General features: G+C 44.9%; 1 protein-coding gene across 2 annotated transcripts in view; it reads left to right on the top strand.

The window, feature by feature from the left end:
* nphp4 (nephronophthisis 4) overlaps window positions 1-19,648 on the top strand; it is a 218,076-nt gene that overhangs the window by 157,455 nt on the left and 40,973 nt on the right. The gene's annotated exons all lie outside the window — the stretch shown is intronic.

Below are 19,648 nucleotides of genomic sequence, written 5' to 3'. Positions count from 1 at the left end.
CACATCAAAATTATTAAATAACAAATATGGAATCATATTTTAGATTCTTCAAAGTAGCCACCCTTTGAAGTAGAGTGATGAAGTGCTGCATCAGATGACCTGGCCTCCACAATCACCCGACTTCAACCTAATTGAGATGCTTTGGGCTGCAGAGTGAAGGAAAAGCAGCCAACAAGTGCTCAGAATATGTGGGAACTCCTTCAAGACAGTTGGAAAAGCGTTCCAGGTGAAGCTGGTTGAGAGAATGCCAAGAGTGTGCAAAGCTGTCATCAAGGCAAAGGGTGGCTACTTTGAAGAATACATGATTCCATATAGGTAAGTTCATAGTTTTGATGTCTTCACTATTATTTTACAATGTAGAAAACAGTAAAAAAATAAAAACCCTGGAATGAGTAGGTGTGTCCAAACTTTTGACTACATTTACATTTAAGTAATTTAGCAGACGCTCTTATCCAGAGCGACTTACAAATTGGTGCATTCACCTTATGACATCCAGTGGAACAGTCACTTTACAATAGTGCATCTAAATCTTAAAGGGGGGGGGGTGAGAGGGAATACTTATCCTATCCTAGGTATTCCTTAAAGAGGTGGGGTTTCAGGTGTCTCCGGAAGGTGGTGATTGACTGTCCTGGCGTCGTGAGGGAGTTTGTTCCACCATTGGGGGGGCCAGAGCAGCGAACAGTTTTGACTGGGCTGAGCGGGAGCTGTACTTCCTCAGTGGTAGGGAGGCGAGCAGGCCAGAGGTGGATGAACGCAGTGCCCTTGTTTGGGTGTAGGGCCTGATCAGAGCCTGGAGGTACTGAGGTGCCGTTCCCCTCACAGCTCCGTAGGCAAGCACCGTGGTCTTGTAGCGGATGCGAGCTTCAACTGGAAGCCAGTGGAGAGAACGGAGGAGCGGGGTGACGTGAGAGAACTTGGGAAGGTTGAACACCAGACGGGCTGCGGCGTTCTGGATGAGTTGAAGGGGTTTAATGGCACAGGCAGGGAGCCCAGCCAACAGCGAGTTGCAGTAATCCAGACGGGAGATGACAAGTGCCTGGATTAGGACCTGCGTCGCTTCCTGTGTGAGGCAGGGTCGTACTCTGCGGATGTTGTAGAGCATGAACCTACAGGAACGGGCCACCGCCTTGATGTTGGTTGAGAACGACAGGGTGTTGTCCAGGATCACGCCAAGGTTCTTAGCGCTCTGGGAGGAGGACACAATGGAGTTGTCAACCGTGATGGCGAGATCATGGAACGGGCAGTCCTTCCCCGGGAGGAAGAGCAGCTCCGTCTTGCCGAGGTTCAGCTTGAGGTGGTGATCCGTCATCCACACTGATATGTCTGCCAGACATGCAGAGATGCGATTCGCCACCTGGTCATCAGAAGGGGGAAAGGAGAAAATTAGTTGTGTGTCGTCTGCATAGCAATGATAGGAGAGACCATGTGAGGTTATGACAGAGCCAAGTGACTTGGTGTATAGCGAGAATAGGAGAGGGCCTAGAACAGAGCCCTGGGGGACACCAGTGGTGAGAGCGCGTGGTGAGGAGACAGATTCTCGCCACGCCACCTGGTAGGAGCGACCTGTCAGGTAGGACGCAATCCAAGCGTGGGCCGCGCCGGAGATGCCCTACTCGGAGAGGGTGGAGAGGAGGATCTGATGGTTCACAGTATCGAAGGCAGCCGATAGATCTAGAAGGATGAGAGCAGAGGAGAGAGAGTTAGCTTTAGCAGTGCGGAGCGCCTCCGTGATACAGAGGAGAGCAGTCTCAGTTGAATGACTAGTCTTGAAACCTGACTGATTTGGATCAAGAAGGTCATTCAGAGAGAGATAGCGGGAGAGCTGGCCAAGGACGGCACGTTCAAGAGTTTTGGAGAGAAAAGAAAGAAGGGATACTGGTCTGTAATTGTTGACATCGGAGGGATCGAGTGTAGGTTTTTTCAGAAGGGGTGCAACTCTCGCTCTCTTGAAGACGGAAGGGACGTAGCCAGCGGTCAGGGATGAGTTGATGAGCGAGGTGAGGTAAGGGAGAAGGTCTCCGGAAATGGTCTGGAGAAGAGAGGAGGGGATAGGGTCAAGCGGGCAGGTTGTTGGGCGGCCGGCCGTCACAAGACGCGAGATTTCATCTGGAGAGAGAGGGGAGAAAGAGGTCAGAGCACAGGGTAGGGCAGTGTGAGCAGAACCAGCGGTGTCGTTTGACTTAGCAAACGAGGATCGGATGTCGTCGACCTTCTTTTCAAAATGGTTGATGAAGTCGTCTACAGGGAGGGGGGGAGGAGGGTTCAGGAGGGAGGAGAAGGATGCAAAGAGCTTCCTAGGGTTAGAGGCAGATGCTTGGAATTTAGCATGGTAGAAAGTGGCTTTAGCAGCAGAGACAGAGGAGGAAAATGTAGAGAGGAGGGAGTGAAAGGATGCCAGGTCCGCAGGGAGGCGAGTTTTCCTCCATTTCCGCTCGGCTGCCCGGAGCCCTGTTCTGTGAGCTCGCAATGAGTCATCGAGCCACGGAGCGGGAGGGGAGGACCGAGCCGGTCTGGGGGATAGGTGACATAGAGAGTCAAAGGATGCAGAGAGGGAGGAGAGGAGGGTTGAGGAGGCAGAATCAGGAGATAGGTTGGAGAAGGTTTGAGCGGAGGGAAGAGATGATAGGATGGAAGAGGAGAGAGTAGCGGGGGAGAGAGAGCGAAGGTTGGGACGGCGCGATACCATCCGAGTAGGGGCAGTGTGGGAGGTGTTGGATGAGAGCGAGAGGGAAAAGGATACAAGGTAGTGGTCGGAGACTTGGAGGGGAGTTGCAATGAGGTTAGTGGAAGAACAGCATCTAGTAAAGATGAGGTCGAGCGTATTGCCTGTCTTGTGAGTAGGGGGGGAAGGTGAGAGGGTGAGGTCAAAAGAGGAGAGGAGTGGAAAGAAGGAGGCAGAGAGGAATGAGTCAAAGGTAGACGTGGGGAGGTTAAAGTCGCCCAGAACTGTGAGAGGTGAGCCGTCCTCAGGAAAGGAGCTTATCAAGGCATCAAGCTCATTGATGAACTCTCCGAGGGAACCTGGAGGGCGATAAATGATAAGGATGTTAAGCTTGAAAGGGCTGGTAACTGTGACAGCATGGAATTCAAAGGAGCGATAAACAGATGGGTAAGGGGAGAAAGAGAGAATGACCACTTGGGAGAGATGAGGATCCCGATGCCACCACCCCGCTGACCAGAAGCTCTCGGGGTGTGCGAGGAGAAGAGAGAAGGGAGAGCAGTAGGAGTAGCAGTGTTGTCTGTGGTGATCCATGTTTCCGTTAGTGCCAAGAAGTCGAGGGACTGGAGGGAGGCATAGGCTGAGATGAACTCTGCCTTGTTGACCGCAGATTGGCAGTTCCAGAGGCTACCGGAGACCTGGAACTCCACGTGGGTCGTGCGCGCTGGGACCACCAGATTAGGGTGGCCGCGGCCACGCGGTGTGGAGCGTTTGTATGGTCTGTGCAGAGAGGAGAGAACAGGGATAAACAGACACATAGTTGACAGGCTACAGAAGAGGCTACGCTAATGCAAAGGAGATTGGAATGACAAGTGGACTACACGTCTCGAATGTTCAGAAAGTTAAGCTACGTAGCAAGAATCTTATTGACTAAAATGATTAAAATGATACAGTACTGCTGAAGTAGGCTAGCTGGCAGTGGGTGCGTTGTTGACACTACACTAATCAAGTCGTTCCGTTGAGTGTAATAGTTTCTGCAGTGCTGCTATTCGGGGCTAGCTGGCTAGCTAGTAGTGTTGTTTACGTTACGTTGCGTTAAAAGAACGACAATAGCTGGCTAGCTAACCTAGAAAATCGCTCTAGACTACACAATTATCTTTGATACAAAGACGGCTATGTAGCTAGCTATGTAGCTAGCTACGATCAAACAAATCAAACCGTTGTACTGTAATGAAATGAAATGAAAATGTGATACTACCTGTGAATGCGACCGGGTTGTGAGTCTATTCGGTAGACGTTGGCTAGCTGTCGGCTAGCTGTTGGCTAGCTGTTGGCTAGCTAGCAGAGTCTCCTACGTTAAGGACGACAAATAGCTGGCTAGCTAACCTCGGTAAATTAAGATAATCACTCTAAGACTACACACTCTAAACCTAAACAACACAATTATCTTGGAACGAAGATACGAAGACAGCAAAGACAGCTATGTAGCTAGCTAACACTACACTAATCAAGTCGTTCAGTTGAGTGTAATAGTTTCTCCAGTGCAGCTAATCAGTGGACGTTAGCGAAATACGATAATTACACAATTATCTTTGATACAAAGACGGCTATGTAGCTAGCTGAGAAGAAATTGCTAAGATCTTAGCAAGAAATTGCTAAGATTAGACAAATCAAACCGTTGTGCTATAATGAAATATAATGAAATGTAATGAAATGTAATGAAAAAGTTATACTACCTGCGGGAGAGAAGTGCCGATGCGACCACTCGCTCCAAACCGACTAGTACTGTATATATTGGAAGTGATGGAAGTGATGCAGTTGATATTACAAAAATAAAATACAGCACTTATAGATGACTGGGGCAACTCTAGCATGGTAGAAATTTGACAAACTAACTTGTTGGAAAGGTGGCATCCTATGACGGTGCCACGTTGAAAGTCAATGAGCTCAGAATGTATGCACACATGACTGTAAGTCGCTTTGGATAAAAGCGTCTGCTAAATGGCATATATTATTATTATTATTATTAGCTCTTTAGTACGGTCCTTTCTACTGCCAATGTGTGTCTATTGAGATTTCATGGCTGTGTGCCCAATTCTATACACCAGTCAGAAACGGGTGTTGCTGAAATACACTAATTTGAAGGCGTGTCCACATACTTTTGCCATGTTGTGTACATTAGAATGAGCTACAGTATGTGAAGAATACAGTATATGGAAACAGTGTGTGTATACACAGAGTATCTGGAAGACTTTCATTATCCACAGAAAATATATCAAACATCAAATGATATCCGTTTTAATTATCACGAGCATGGATTTTTATTTATTTTGGATCACCATTAGCTGCTGCCAAAGCAGAACTAAGGCAGTTTTATACACTTTTGAAAACATTACAATACTTTGATATATTTCACAAAACACTGTGTGCCCTCAGGCCCCTACTCTACCACTACCACATATCTACAGTACAAAACCCATGTTTATGTGTGTGTATATGCATGTGTCTGTGCCTATGTTTGTGTTGCTTCACAGTCCCCACTGTTCCATAAGGTGTATTTTTATATATACTTTTTAAAATCTAATTTTACTGCTTGCATCAGTTACTTGATGTGGAATAGAGTTCCATGTAGTCATGGCTCTATGTAGTGCTGTGCGCCTCCCGTAGTCTGTTCTGGACTTGGGGACTGTAAAGAGCCTAAAGGTCGACCGATTAATCGGAATGGCCGATTTAATTAGGGCCGATTTCAAGTTTCCATAACAATCGGAAATCTGTATTTTTGGACCTTTTATTTAACTAGGCAAGTCAATGACGGCCTAGGAATGGTGGCTTAACTGCCTTGTTCAGGGGGAGAACGACAGATTACCTTGTCAGCTCAGGGATTCAATCTTGTAACCTTACAGTTAACTAGTCCAATGCTCTAACCACCTGCCTCACGAGGATCCTGCCTGTTATGCGAATGCAGTAAGAAGCCAAGGTAAGTTGCTAGCTAGCATTAAATTTATCTTGTAAAAAAACGATCAATCATAATCACTAGTTATAACTACACATGGTTGATGATATTACTAGTTTATCTTGCGTGTCCTGCGTTGCATATAATCGATGCAGTGCACATTCTCGAAAAAGGACTGTCGTTGCTCCAACGTGTACCTAACCATAAACATCAATGCCCTTCTTAAAATCAATACACAGAAGTATATATTTTTAAACCTGCATATTTAGCTAAAAGAAATCCAAGTTAGCAGGCAATATTAACCAGGTGAAATTGTGTCACTTCTCTTGCATTCATTGCACGCAGAGTCAGTGTATATGCAACAGTTTGGGCCGTCTGGCTCATTGCGAACTAATTTGCCAGAATTTTACATAATTATAACATAACATTGGTTGTGCAATGTAACAGCAATATTTAGACTCAGGGATGCCATCCGTTAGATAAAATACGGAACGGTTCTGTATTTCACTGAAAGAATAAACTTTTTTTTCCGAAATGATAGTTTCCGGATTCGACCATATTAATGACATAAGGCTCGTAATTCTGTGTGTTATTATGTTATAATTAATTCTATGATTTGATAGAGCAGTCTGACTGAGCGATGGTAAGCACCAGCAGGCTCGTAAGCATTCATTCAAACAGCACTTTCGTGCGGTTTGCCAGCAGCTCTTTGCTGTGCTTCAAGCACTGCGCTGTTTATGACTTCAAGCCCATCAACTCCCGAGATTAGGCTGGTGTAACCGATGTGAAATGGCTAGCTAGTTAGCGGGGTGCGCGCTAATAGCGTTTCAAACGTCACTCGCTCTGAGACTTGGAGTAGTTGTTCCCCTTGCTCTGCATGGGTAACACTGCTTCGAGGGTGGCTGTTGTCGATGTGTTCCTGGTTCGAGCCCAGGTAGGAGCGAGGAGAGGGACGGAAGCTATACTGTTACACTGGCAATACTAAAGTGCTTATAAGAACATCGAATAGTCAAAGGTATATGAAATACAAATCGTATAGAGAGAAATAGTCCTATAATTCCTATAATAACTACAACCTAAAACTTCTTACCTGGGAATATTGAAGACTCATGTTAAAAGGAACCACCAGCTTTTATATGTTCTCATGTTCTGAGCAAGGAACTTAAACGTTAGCTTTCTTACATGGCACATATTGCACTTTTACTTTCTTCTCGAACACTTTGTTTTTGTATTATTTAAACCAAATTGAACATGTTTCATTATTTATCTGTGGCTAAAATGATTTTATTGATGTATTATATTACGTTAAAATAAGTGTTCATTCAGTATTGTTGAAATGGTCATTATTACACATAAATAAATAAAATCTTCCGATTAATTGGCGGCGGCTTTTTTGGTCCTCCAATAATCGGTATCTGTATCGGCGTTGAAAAATCATAATCGGTCGACCTCTAAAAGAGACCTCTTGTGGCATGTCTTGTGGGGTATGCATGGGTGTCAGAGCTGTGCGCCAGTAGTTCAAACAGACAGCTTGGCGCATTCAACATGTCAATACGCCTCATAAAGTGATGAAGTCGATCTCTCCTCCACTTTGAGCCAGGAGAGATTGATATTAGCTCTCTGTGTACATTCAAGGGCCAGCCTTGCTGCCTTGTTCTGAGCCAATTGCAAAAAAGGTCATTTTTTTGTGGCACCTGACCACAAGACTGAACAGTAGTCCAGGTGCGACAAAACTAGGGCCTGTAGGACCTGCATTGTTGACAGTGCTGTTAAGAAGTTAGCCGTGCTTTATTATGGACATACTTGCTTTATTATGGACACACGTCATCTTGCTCAAAGATTTACAGGGATGCAAACTAGTTGCCTTTTGTCGAAAATTGCCATTTTGAATCCAAAATAAGGGACCTACGTGATTCGTATAGATCTGATAAGTTTTTTGGGGGGGCTTTGGATACCTCCTGGCTGTAAGTGAACAATACACGTTTGGAGAAATACTGGCTGAATCCAAGGCTCAGCCAATCGTTCACATAACAGAATGCAGTGCAGCACGTGACTGAAGAGAGAAGAGACAACCAATTTGCTAGTTACAGCATCAGCGTGTGTTCGAGGGACAGTGGAGAGTAGATAGGCAGCTTGCCAGTTACAGCAGCATGTCCAATGAACTATAACGAAGAGGTAACGTTTGGTGAGAAGCCTGACCACAGAGACTGGGTGAGAAGGTGATGAAGCGTACTTCATGAGCTGTAAATAAAAAACATCTGCCATTTGGAAAGTTTGAGGTGAGGGAGAAAGTGTGGTGGAACAAGTATTGCTAGTATTGTTAAGTGTCTTGCTAGCTGGATTGAACTCTCCATTAGCAAGCCAGAGAAATGTTGAGAAACATTAGCGAACTTATCTGATCAAATAATTGAGTTCATGGTGTGAAATGTAGCTTATTAATAAAGTCAGCTAACGTTAGCTAGTTAACGTTACATCAGATTAGCTAACATTAGTAACCTAACCAATTCGCTATAGTGTTAACTGGTATACGACTCCTTGCCGTTCCTCACGTTATAACGCATTCGTTGCTTACTGTACTCTGGCAATCTGTGTGAAATGTTAACTAGCCAATTAATTAACTACTATCTGTAAACTAATGTTTTCCCTCTATAATTTGTGGTTAATTTTCAGAATGAGAGAATTAGGTGAAAAGTAGGCATTGCTTGTTATTAAACAAGTGGAGCTGGAGCTGGGCCTGGCTTAAGATGGATGCCACCATAGAGGTGAAAGGAACACCATAGACTTTCCCTCTTTCTCACTTTTTTACAGTGGATAAGAAGGGGTATGCCAGCTGTACTCTCTGCCTGAAAGAGATCAATTATTCCAACAAAGGTTGTCATACTCTGCTGGCACAATGTAGAACAGATGTCCATAGGCAGAAAGTGTACAATGTAATAATGTGCAGTGTAGCCCAAATATGATGCTTTTGTTGTGTTGAATTTGATAGTAACACGTGTGTGAGTGAGGGGGGATTATAAAATGTTTTACTCAGTGAACGTTATTTTTGCACACATGTAGCATTGTGCACTTGATCGATGTCTACTATAGTGGCCACTATAATGGAGCAAAAATAGAATGCATGTTTGTTTCATTCGATTTCTTCAAGATGTGCAATATTTAGATGTGTGTGGTCATAAGTGTTCTATTATAAAGGCTGTCATGGCTACCTGCAATATTTATGATCATGTAGATCATATTTTGTTGTTTAATTAGTTAATCTGCATTTCCCACAAGCAGGGGGAATGTTTTTTGCATATTTCACCAGTTTTCATCCCTGAATTTAGTTTAGTCAATGGTTTGTCCCAAATACAATGCTTTTAGTTTTAGAAATATTTAGGACTAACTTATTCCTTGCCACCCACTCTGAAACTAACTGTCAACTCTTTAAGTGTTGCAGTCATCTGTAGTACTGACATGTATAGTGTTGACTCATCTGCATACATAGACACTCTGACTTTACTCAAAGCCAGTGTCATCTCATTAGTAAAGATTGAAAAAAGTAAGGGGCCTAGTCAGCTGCCCTGGGGAACACCTGATTCTACCTGGATTATGTTTGAGAGGCTTTCATTAAAGAACACTCTGTGTTATTATAGAGAGTGAACACTTTATACATAATATAGCAGGGGGTGTAAAGAAATAACACATACGTTTTCCCAGCAGCAGACTATGATCGATAATGTCAAAAGCCGCAACGAAGTCTAACAAAACAGCCTCCACAATCTTTTTATCATCAATTTCTCTCAGCCATTCATCAGTCATTTATGTAAGTGCTGTGCTTGTTGAATGCCCTTCCCTACAAGCATGCTGAAAGTTTTGTCAATTTGTTTACTGTAAAATAGATCTGGATTGGTATCTGGCTGATTGGTCGGCTATTTGAGCCAGTAAAGGGGGCTCTACTATTCTTAGGTAGCGGAATGACTTTTGCTTCCCTCCTGGCCTGGGGCCACACACATTCTATTAGGCTTAAATTGAAAATATGGCAAATAGGAGTGGCAATATCGTCCGCTATTATCCTCAGTAATTTTCCATCCAAGTTGTTAGACCCCGGTGGCTTGTCATTGTAGATAGACAACAATCATTTCCCACCTCTTCCACACTCACTTTATGTAATTCAAAATTACTATGCTTGTCTTTCATAATTTGGTCAGATATACTTGGATATGTAGTGTTGGCGTTTGTTACTGGCATGTCATGCCTACTGCCTACTTTCTGCTTCTTTATATTCAGTTTAGTCACATGATTTCTCAATTTGCAATACGTTTGCCAATCTGTTATGCAGGCAGACATTTTTGGCATTCCTTTTGCTTCATCCTTCTCAACCATAACATTTTTAAATTCCTCATCAATCCACGGGGATTTAACAGTTTTTACAGTCATTTTCTTAATGGGTGCATGCTTACTAGTAACTGAAATAAGCAATTTCATCAATGTTTCAAGTGCAGTGTATGTTTGCTCCTCATTATACGCCACGGACCAACAAATATTCTTTACAACAACCAACTTCTTGTATGACCTCTTGTATACTATATTTGGCTCAGCCTTTGGAACTTTGCTTTTCCTAGATATGGCTACTGTATTTTGATCACTACCTCAGATTAGATTTGGATACAGCTTTCAAGCAAAACATTTTGTGAGAAGTGAGCACTTAGATATGGTCATTTTCACTTTTTTATACTTTCACTTTTTTTCATAGAATGTTTGTGGATGACGTAGAGTAAGCAATCTGTGAAAATTCTATTGTAATATAGAGTGTGAAAGTGGCTGTGAGTTTGGACAATTAATAGACACTGCAGAAAATTAAACCTAATAAAAACATATGTCTTGTCCAGGACCGGACTATACAACGACCGGTGTGCAATATCCAATCAGAGCTACAGTAGGCCTATATGCATATAAGCCATTTGTCACATGGGCCTGCCATAATTCATTTTGAACTGAACTTAAGGCAGTAGCAACAGCTACTGAAAGCATTCACCAAAAGCCACAAAATACTCCTGAATGGATATCTTCATCTATGTAAATACCAAGGCAGTCCTCATACATTTGTTAACCTTACAGTCCTATTGATCAAACAACCATGAACACGTAGGCCATCTCTCCTTCAGTTGCGTATGCACATCAACAACAAGATCAACAACTTATGTTAGCCAGAGCGAGGTGAGCTACAATCTTAACAAGGGAACCATAGATAAATCCTCTCAAAGTTTTTCAGCTTGTGAAGAATTGTCCCCTTTTCAGGACTCTGTCTTTCAATGATAATTCGTAAAAATCCAAATAACTTCACAGATCTTCATTGTAAAGGGTTTAAACACTGTTTCCCATGTTTGTTCAATGAACCATGAACAATTAATGAACATGCACCTGTGGAACGGTCGTTAAGACACTAACAGCTTACGGATGCAAATAAGGTTACAGTTATGAACACATAGGACACTAAAGAGGCCTTTCTAGTGACTCTGAAAAACACAAAAAGAAAGATGCCCAGGCTCACCTGCATGAAAGTGCCTTAGGCATGCTGCAAGGAGGCATGAGGACTGCCAATAAATTGCAATGTCTGTACTGTGAGATGCCTAAGAATCAAATCAAATCAAATCAAATTTTATTTGTCACATACACATGGTTAGCAGATGTTAATGCGAGTGTAGCGAAATGTTTGTGCTTCTAGTTCCGACAATGCAGTGATAACCAACAAGTAATCTAACTAACAATTCCAAAACTACTGTCTTATACACAGTGTAAGGGGATAAGGAACATGTACATAAGGATATATGAATGAGTGATGGTACAGAGCAGCATACAGTAGATGGTATCGAGTACAGTATATACATATCTCTGCATGTCTGGCAGACATATCAGTGTGGATGACGGATCACCACCTCAAGCTGAACCTCGGCAAGACGGAGCTGCTCTTCCTCCCGGGGAAGGACTGCCCGTTCCATGATCTCGCCATCACGGTTGACAACTCCACTGTGTCCTCCTCCCAGAGCGCCAAGAACCTTGGTGTGATCCTGGACAACACCCTGTCGTTCTCAACTAACATCAAGGCGGTGGCCCGTTCCTGTAGGTTCATGCTCTACAACATCCGCAGAGTACGACCCTGCCTCACACAGGAAGCGGCGCAGGTCCTAATCCAGGCACTTGTCATCTCCCGTCTGGATTACTGCAACTCGCTGTTGGCTGGGCTCCCTGCCTGTGCCATTAAACCCCTTCAACTCATCCAGAACGCCGCAGCCCGTCTGGTGTTCAACCTTCCCAAGTTCTCTCACGTCACCCCGCTCCTCCGTTCTCTCCACTGGCTTCCAGTTGAAGCTCGCATCCGCTACAAGACCATGGTGCTTGCCTACGGAGCTGTGAGGGGAACGGCACCTCAGTACCTCCAGGCTCTGATCAGGCCCTACACCCAAACAAGGGCACTGCGTTCATCCACCTCTGGCCTGCTCGCCTCCCTACCACTGAGGAAGTACAGCTCCCGCTCAGCCCAGTCAAAACTGTTCGCTGCCCTGGCCCCCCCAATGGTGGAACAAACTCCCTCACGACGCCAGGACAGCGGAGTCAATCACCACCTTCCGGAGACACCTGAAACCCCACCTCTTTAAGGAATACCTAGGATAGGTTAAGTAATCCCTCTCACCCCACCCCCCCCCTAAGTTTTAGATGCACTATTGTTAAGTGACTGTCCCACTGGATGTCATAAGGTGAATGCACCAATTTGTAAGTCGCTCTGGATAAGAGCGTCTGCTAAATGACTTAAATGTAAATGTAAATGTAAGATGAGTGTATAGACAAAGTAAACAAAGTGGCATAGTTAAAGTGGCTAGTGATACATGTGTTACATAAGGATGCAGTCGATGTTGTAGAGTACAGTATATACATATGCATATGAGATGAATAATGTAGGGTAAGTAACATTATATAAGGTAGCATTGTTTAAAGTGGCTAGTGATATATTTACATAATTTCCCATCAATTCCCATTTTTAAAATGGCTGGAGTTGGGTCAGTGTCAATGACAGTGTGTTGGCAGCAGCCACTCAATGTTAGTGGTGGCTATTTAACAGTCTGATGGCCTTGAGATAGAAGCTGTTTTTCAGTCTCTCGGTCCCAGCTTTGATGCACCTGTACTGACCTCGCCTTCTGGATGATAGCGGGGTGAACAGGCAGTGGTTCGGGTGGTTGATGTCCTTGATGATCTTTATGGCCTTCCTGTAACAACGGGTGGTGTAGGTGTCCTGGAGGGCAGGTAGTTTGCCCCCGGTGATGCGTTGTGCAGTCCTCACTACCCTCTGGAGAGCCTTACGGTTGAGGGCGGAGCAGTTGCCGTACCAGGCGGTGATACAGCCCGCCAGGATGCTCTCGATTGTGCATCTGTAGAAGTTTGTGAGTGCTTTTGGTGACAAGCCGAATTTCTTCAGCCTCCTGAGGTTGAATAGGCGCTGCTGCGCCTTCTTCACGACGCTGTCAGTGTGAGTGGACCAATTCAGGACAGCGCTACAGGGAGACAGGATGGACAGCTGATCGTCCTCGCAGTGGCAGACCACGTTTTGCAACACCTGCACAGGATCGGTACATCCGAACATCACACCTACGGGACAGATACAGGATGGCAACAACAACTGCCCGAGTTACACCAGGAACGCACAATCCCTGCATCAGTGCTCAGACTGTCTGCAATAGGTTGAGAGAGGCTGGACTGAGGGATTGTAGACCCGTTGTAAGGCAGATCCTCACCAGACATCACCGGTAACAACGTCGCCTATGGGGACAAACCCACCGTCGCTGGACCAGACAGGACTGGCAAGAAGTGCTCTTCACTGACGAGTCGCAGTTTTGTCTCACCAGGGGTGTCAGGGGTGATGGTCGGATTTACGTTTATCGTCGAAGGAATGAACGTTACACTGAGGCCTGTACTCTGGAGGGGGATCTATTTGGAGGTGGAGGGTACGTCATGGTCTGGAGCAGTGTGTCACAGCATCATCGTACTGAGCTTGTTGTCATTGCAAGCAATCTCAATGCTGTGCGTTACAGGGAAGACATCCTCCTCCCTCATGTGGTACCCTTCCTGCAGGCTCATCCTGACATGACCCTCCAGCATGACAATGCCACCAGCCATACTGCTCATTCTGTGCGTGATTTCCTGCAAGACAGGAATGTCAGTGTTCTGCCATGGCCAGCGAAGAGCCCGGATCTCAATCCCATTGAGCACGTCTGGGACCTGTTGAATCCGGGGGGTCGGGCTTGGGCCATTCCCCCCAGAAATGTCCTGGAACATGCAGGTGCCTTGCTAGAAGAGTGGGGTAACATCTCACAGCAAGAACTGGAAAATCTGGGGCAGTCAATGAGAAGGAGATGCACTGCAGTACTTAATGCAGCTGGTGTGGCCACCAGTTACATTGACTGTTACTTTTGATTTTGACACCCCCCCCCACCACTTTGTTCAGGGACACATTATTCAATTTCTGTTAGTCACATGTCTGTGGAACTTGTTCAGTTTATGGCTCAGTTGTTGAATCTTGTTATGGTCATACAAATATTTACACATGTTAAGATTGCTGAAAATAAACGCAGGACGTTTATTTTTTTGCTGAGTTTAGTTGGCCAACAAAATTGCACTGATAAATCATGGGGAATAGTAGCCTGCTCGCCCTTCTGCAACTTGCCTGCCAATGCATGCTTGTCCCAATACACATTTTTACAACTGAATAGGAACTTTCCTTCCGGCTCGCCCATTTTGATCAATGCCAAATACATTTGATAGCAGTCATAGCAGTCATGCATTGAACTGCGTCAATATTTTCTGCCAACAATGCCTCTACTCTATGTCATGGAATTTTGAGTCAAATAGAACCTATTTTAAAACCTCTTTAAGTTGTCTTTGTAGCATAAACTGGGAATTGTATATATTTGACCTATATTATCATTGGCAGTGTGTTTCATATCTGTAAAGTAGTTAAAACGCTGTCAGTTACACTTTCTGAGGAAAATGTTACCAAAATTCTATCAACACATCTCCTGTGCCACACACGCATCACGGACTCTAGATCATTGCTACTCTCCCTTCCAGGACGGCTACAAGGCCCTCCCCTGCCCTGCATTCGGCAAATCCAATCCCACCTCCTTTCTGCTCCTCTCCACCTATAGGCAGAAACTTAAGTAGGAAGCATCGGTGGTGAGGGCTGTTCAGCGTTGGTCTGACCAATCTGAATCTGTGTTTCAAGATTGTTTTTATCACGCGGACTGGAATATTTTCCGTGTCGCCTCTGAGAAAAAATGTCTGACTTGGTGACTGGGTTCATCAGGAAGTGCATAGAGGATGTTGTTCCCACTGTGACGATTATCCAAACCAAAAACCGTGGATAGATGACAGCATTCGCGCAAGATTGAAAGTGCGAACCACTGCATTTAACCATGGCAAGGTGACTGGAAATATGGACGTGTAGAAACAGACCAGCTATGACCTCCGTAAGGCAATCCGAGGCAAAACGACAGTATAGGGTTGAGTTGCAATTCATCGGCTCGGACTCGAGAATTATGTGGCAGAAATTCCAGACAATCACGGATTATAAAGGGATATCCAGCCACATCACATATCCCTAAATCTCGCCTTGAGGAAAACAACATCGAACCGCCAACGCGAGCCCCCGTTACTAACAGGGACTATGTGCGCTCTCGTTCTCCGTGGCCTCGTTCTCCGTAGTAAGTCGTTTAAGCCCGTTAACCCTCGCAAGGCTGCCGGCCCAGACGGCATCCCAAGCCGCATCCTCAGAGCATGTGCAGAGCAGCTGCTGTCTGTTGTCCACACTTGCATCAAGATGTCCACCATTGTTCCTGTACCCAAGAAAGGGAGGGTAACTGAACTAAATTACTATCCAACTGTAGCACTCACTTCTGTCATCTTAAAGTGCTTTGAAATGCTAATTAAGGTCCATATCACATCCACCTTAACCAACACCCTAGAACCACTACAATTTGCATACCGACCCAACAGATCCACATATGACGCAATCATCATTGCACTGCACACTGCCCTATCCCAACTGGACAAGAGATATACCCATGTACAAATGCTGTTTATCAGCTACAGCTCAAAACCATAGTGCCCTCCAAACTCATCACTAAGCTCAGGACCCAGGGTCTGAACCCCGCCCTGGTCAATTGTTTTGTGTGATGACGTTGGAGGCGGCTTATTGTAGAGAAATTAACGTTAAATTCTCTGGCAACAGCTCTGGTGGACATTCCTGCAGTCAGCATGCCAATTGCACCTCCCTCAAAACATGAGAGATCTGTGGCATTGTGTCGTGTGACAAAACTGGATATTTTAGAGCTGCCTTTTATTGTCCACAGAACAAGGTGAACCTGTGTAATGAACACGTGGTTTAATCAGCTACTTGATATGCCACACCTGTTAGCTGTAAACAAATTTGTGCCCAGAATTTGAGCGAAATAAGCTTTTCGTGAATATGGGAAATTTCTGGGATGATTTATTTCACCTCATGAAACATCGGACCAACACTTTACATGTTGCATTTATATTTTTGTTCAGTGTATCATTAATGAACTCACTCACACACACACACACACACACACACACACACACACACACACACACACACACACACACACACACACACACACACACACACACACACACACACACACACACACACACACACACACACACACACACACACACACACACACACACACACACACACAGACATTCACACACAGGGGGAAAAGTATGTGGCCACATTGTGAGAGAAGAGCGATTAGGTCTATCTCCAGGCCTTTTCAACACTCCTCATCTGCAGCAGACCGATAAGCCCTGTCAGGACTGCAGCATGAGCGAGAGAGAGGAACTAATCGCATGAACTCCTCCTGAAACCAACAAATTGGAGCAAACACAGAGAGGACATTTGTCCTCCCCCAAATATTTGTAAGGTGAATTAAGTGCTTTGTGCGCTTTGCCTAAAGGGCACAGATACAAATGTTTCAGAGTGATGTAATATGCGACCACTGCCCGTCTAAGGTTAAAGATATCAAAACCACTCACATGCCCCCTTCATCCAGATGAGAATTAAGTGGTTTATTTTTAAAAGGTTGCCTGCATGGAACCACAGAATCTAGAAAGATGGATTTCTGTAAATGCCGACTATTTCTAGTAAGTAAGAAATGGAATAAGTAAATGCAGGACCCCCCTTTCTTTGCATAGAAATATAATTACCCATATTGAGTATACACCTGATTCAACTTGTCAACTAATCATCAAGCCCTCAATGAGTTGAAAGAAGTGTGTTTGTCCAGGTCTACAACCAAAATGTGTGCTGTTGGGGTACTGGAGGACCAAGGTTGGAAAACACTGACATAGACCAGGGTTGTCAAAATCATTCCACGGAGGGCCGAGTGTCTGCACGTTTTTGGTTTTTCCTTTCAATTAAGACCTAGACAACCAGGTAAGGATAGTTCCTTAATAATTACTGACCTTCATTCATCAATCAAGTACAAGGGTGGAGCGAAAACCAGCAGACACCGGGCCCGCCGTGGAATGAGTTTGACACGTGCCTTAGATCCACTACAACTTGCATACCGCCCCAACAGACCCACAGATGCACTGCACACTGCACATTGCCCTATCCCATTTGGAAAATAGGAATACCTATGTAAGAATGCTGTTAATCGACTACAGCCCAGCCTTCAACACCATATTGCCCTCCAAGCTCATCACTAATTCTTGGTCTGAAGTGAACCCCGCTCTGTGCAACTGGGTCCTAGACTTCCTGACAGGCCAACCCCAAGTGATGAAGGTAGGCAACAACATCTCTGCCATGCTGATCCTCAACACAGGGGCCCCACAATGGTGCATGCTCAGCCCCCTCCTGTACGCCCTGTTAACCCTTGACTGCATGGCCATGAACATCTCCAACTCAATCATCAAGTTTGGTGACGACACAGTGGTAGGCAACAATGGTACCAACAATGACGAGACCGCCTACAGGGAGGAAATGAGTGCCCTGGTGGAGTGGTGCCAGGAAAACAAATGAGTTGATTGTGGCCTTCAGGAGACAGCAGAGAGCGCATGCCCCTATCCACATAGTCAGGGCTGCAGTGGAGAGTGTGAAAAGATACAAGTTCCTCGACGTGTACATCACTGATAAACTGAAATTATCCATCCACACAGTGTGGTGAAGGCGCAACAGCGCCTCTTCAACCTTAGGAGGCTGAAGAAATTCAGCTTGGCCCCTAAGACCCTCACAAACTTCTACAGATGCACCATTGAGCATCTTGTCGGGCTGTATCACCGCCTGCTACGTTAATTGCAGTGCCCGTAATCTCACTTGTAAACTTTGTGAGAATATTATTTCTGCGTAACAGAGATTACACCGTCCACAACCACAGGGCTCTCCAGAGGGTGGTGCGTGTCAGCCTAACGCATCACCGGGGGCATGCTGCCTGCCCTCCAGGATATCTACAGCACCTGGTGTCACAAGAAGGACAAGAAGATCATCAAGGACCATCCATCTAGAAGGCAGAGACAGTAAAGGTGCATCAAAGATGCTGGGACCAGCAGACTGTTAAATACCGTAAAACTTAAATTAATAGCCCGAGCGTGCATTTGCTTAAATCACTGGACACAACAGACATTTATTAGAGACAGGCTTTGATTTGAGCCAGGCGTCTATTAATACACACATTTTGCTCATTTGCATACTTAATTGTTTAATTCCAGCATTTACTTACAGCATTTTAAGCAATTTCTTATTTTCCTGCACTGTGTTATAATTTACTCACAGGGTCACGTTTATTTAGTCTTAATATACGGAGTCTGAATTATTTTATGTGACATCAAACATTAAACCTTGTAAACAATTCAAGGTAAACTTGTAAACAATTAATTTAGAGCGGGCGTTTATTTGAAACAAGTGTTTATTTTCTGAAATGTGTGCCATTGCCCGGATATTAAAAGGGACAGGGGGCTATTTGAGACTCGCCGTTAAATTTCAGTTTTACGGTAGTCACCACTAGCCACCTGCCCTGAACTTAGTCACTGTTACTATCCGACTACCACCCAGTACTCTACCCTGCTCCTTAGACACTGCTGCCCTATGTAGACATTAAAATGACCAAATCAAAATGAAATCTAATTTTATTAATCACATGCGCCGAATACAAATGCTTACTTACGAGCCCCTAACCAACAACGCCGTAAGAATAAGAAATAAAAGTAACAAGTAATTCAAGAGTAGCAGTAAAATAACAATAGCGAGACTATACACAGGGGTACCGGTACAGAGTCAATGTGCGGGGGCACTGGTTTGTTGAGGTAATGTGTACATGTAGGTAGAGTTATTAAACTGACTATGCATAGATGATAACAACAGTAGCAGTGGTGTAAAGGAGGGGGGAGACAATGCAAATAGTCTGGGTAGCCATTTGATTAGATGTTCAAGAGTCTTATGGCTTGGGGTAGAAGCTATTTAGAAGCCTCTTGGCCTTAGACTTGGCACTCCGGTACCTCTTACCGTGCGGTAGCAGAGAGAATGGTCTATGACTAGGGTGGCTGGAGTCTTGGACAATTTTTAGGGCCTTCCTCTGACACTGTCTGGTGTAGAGGTCCTGGATAGCAGGAAGCTTGGCCCGAGTGATGTACTGGGCCGTACGCACCACTCTCTGTAGTGCCTTGCGGTCGGAGGGCGAGCAGTTGCCATACCAGGCAGTGATGCAACCAGTCAGGATGCTTTCGATAGTGCAGCTGTAGAACCCTTTGAGGATCTGAGGACCCATGCTTTTCAGTCTCCTGGGGGGGGGGGAGAAGGTTTTGTCATGCCCTCTTCACGACTGTCTTGCTGTGCTTGGACCATGTTTATTATTATTTGACCATGCTGGTCATCTATGAACATTTGAACATCTAGGCCATGTTCTGTTATAATTTCCACCCGGCACAGCCAGAAGAGGACTGGCCACCCCTCATAGCCTGGTTCCTCTCTAGGTTTCTTCCTAGGT

This window comes from Oncorhynchus gorbuscha, linkage group LG10 (genome assembly GCF_021184085.1).
Source record: "Oncorhynchus gorbuscha isolate QuinsamMale2020 ecotype Even-year linkage group LG10, OgorEven_v1.0, whole genome shotgun sequence".
In the NCBI taxonomy this organism is placed as follows: domain Eukaryota; kingdom Metazoa; phylum Chordata; class Actinopteri; order Salmoniformes; family Salmonidae; genus Oncorhynchus; species Oncorhynchus gorbuscha.
The sequence above is the reverse complement of the archived record's forward strand: the minus strand, read 5'-3'. Positions and strand labels throughout refer to the sequence as shown.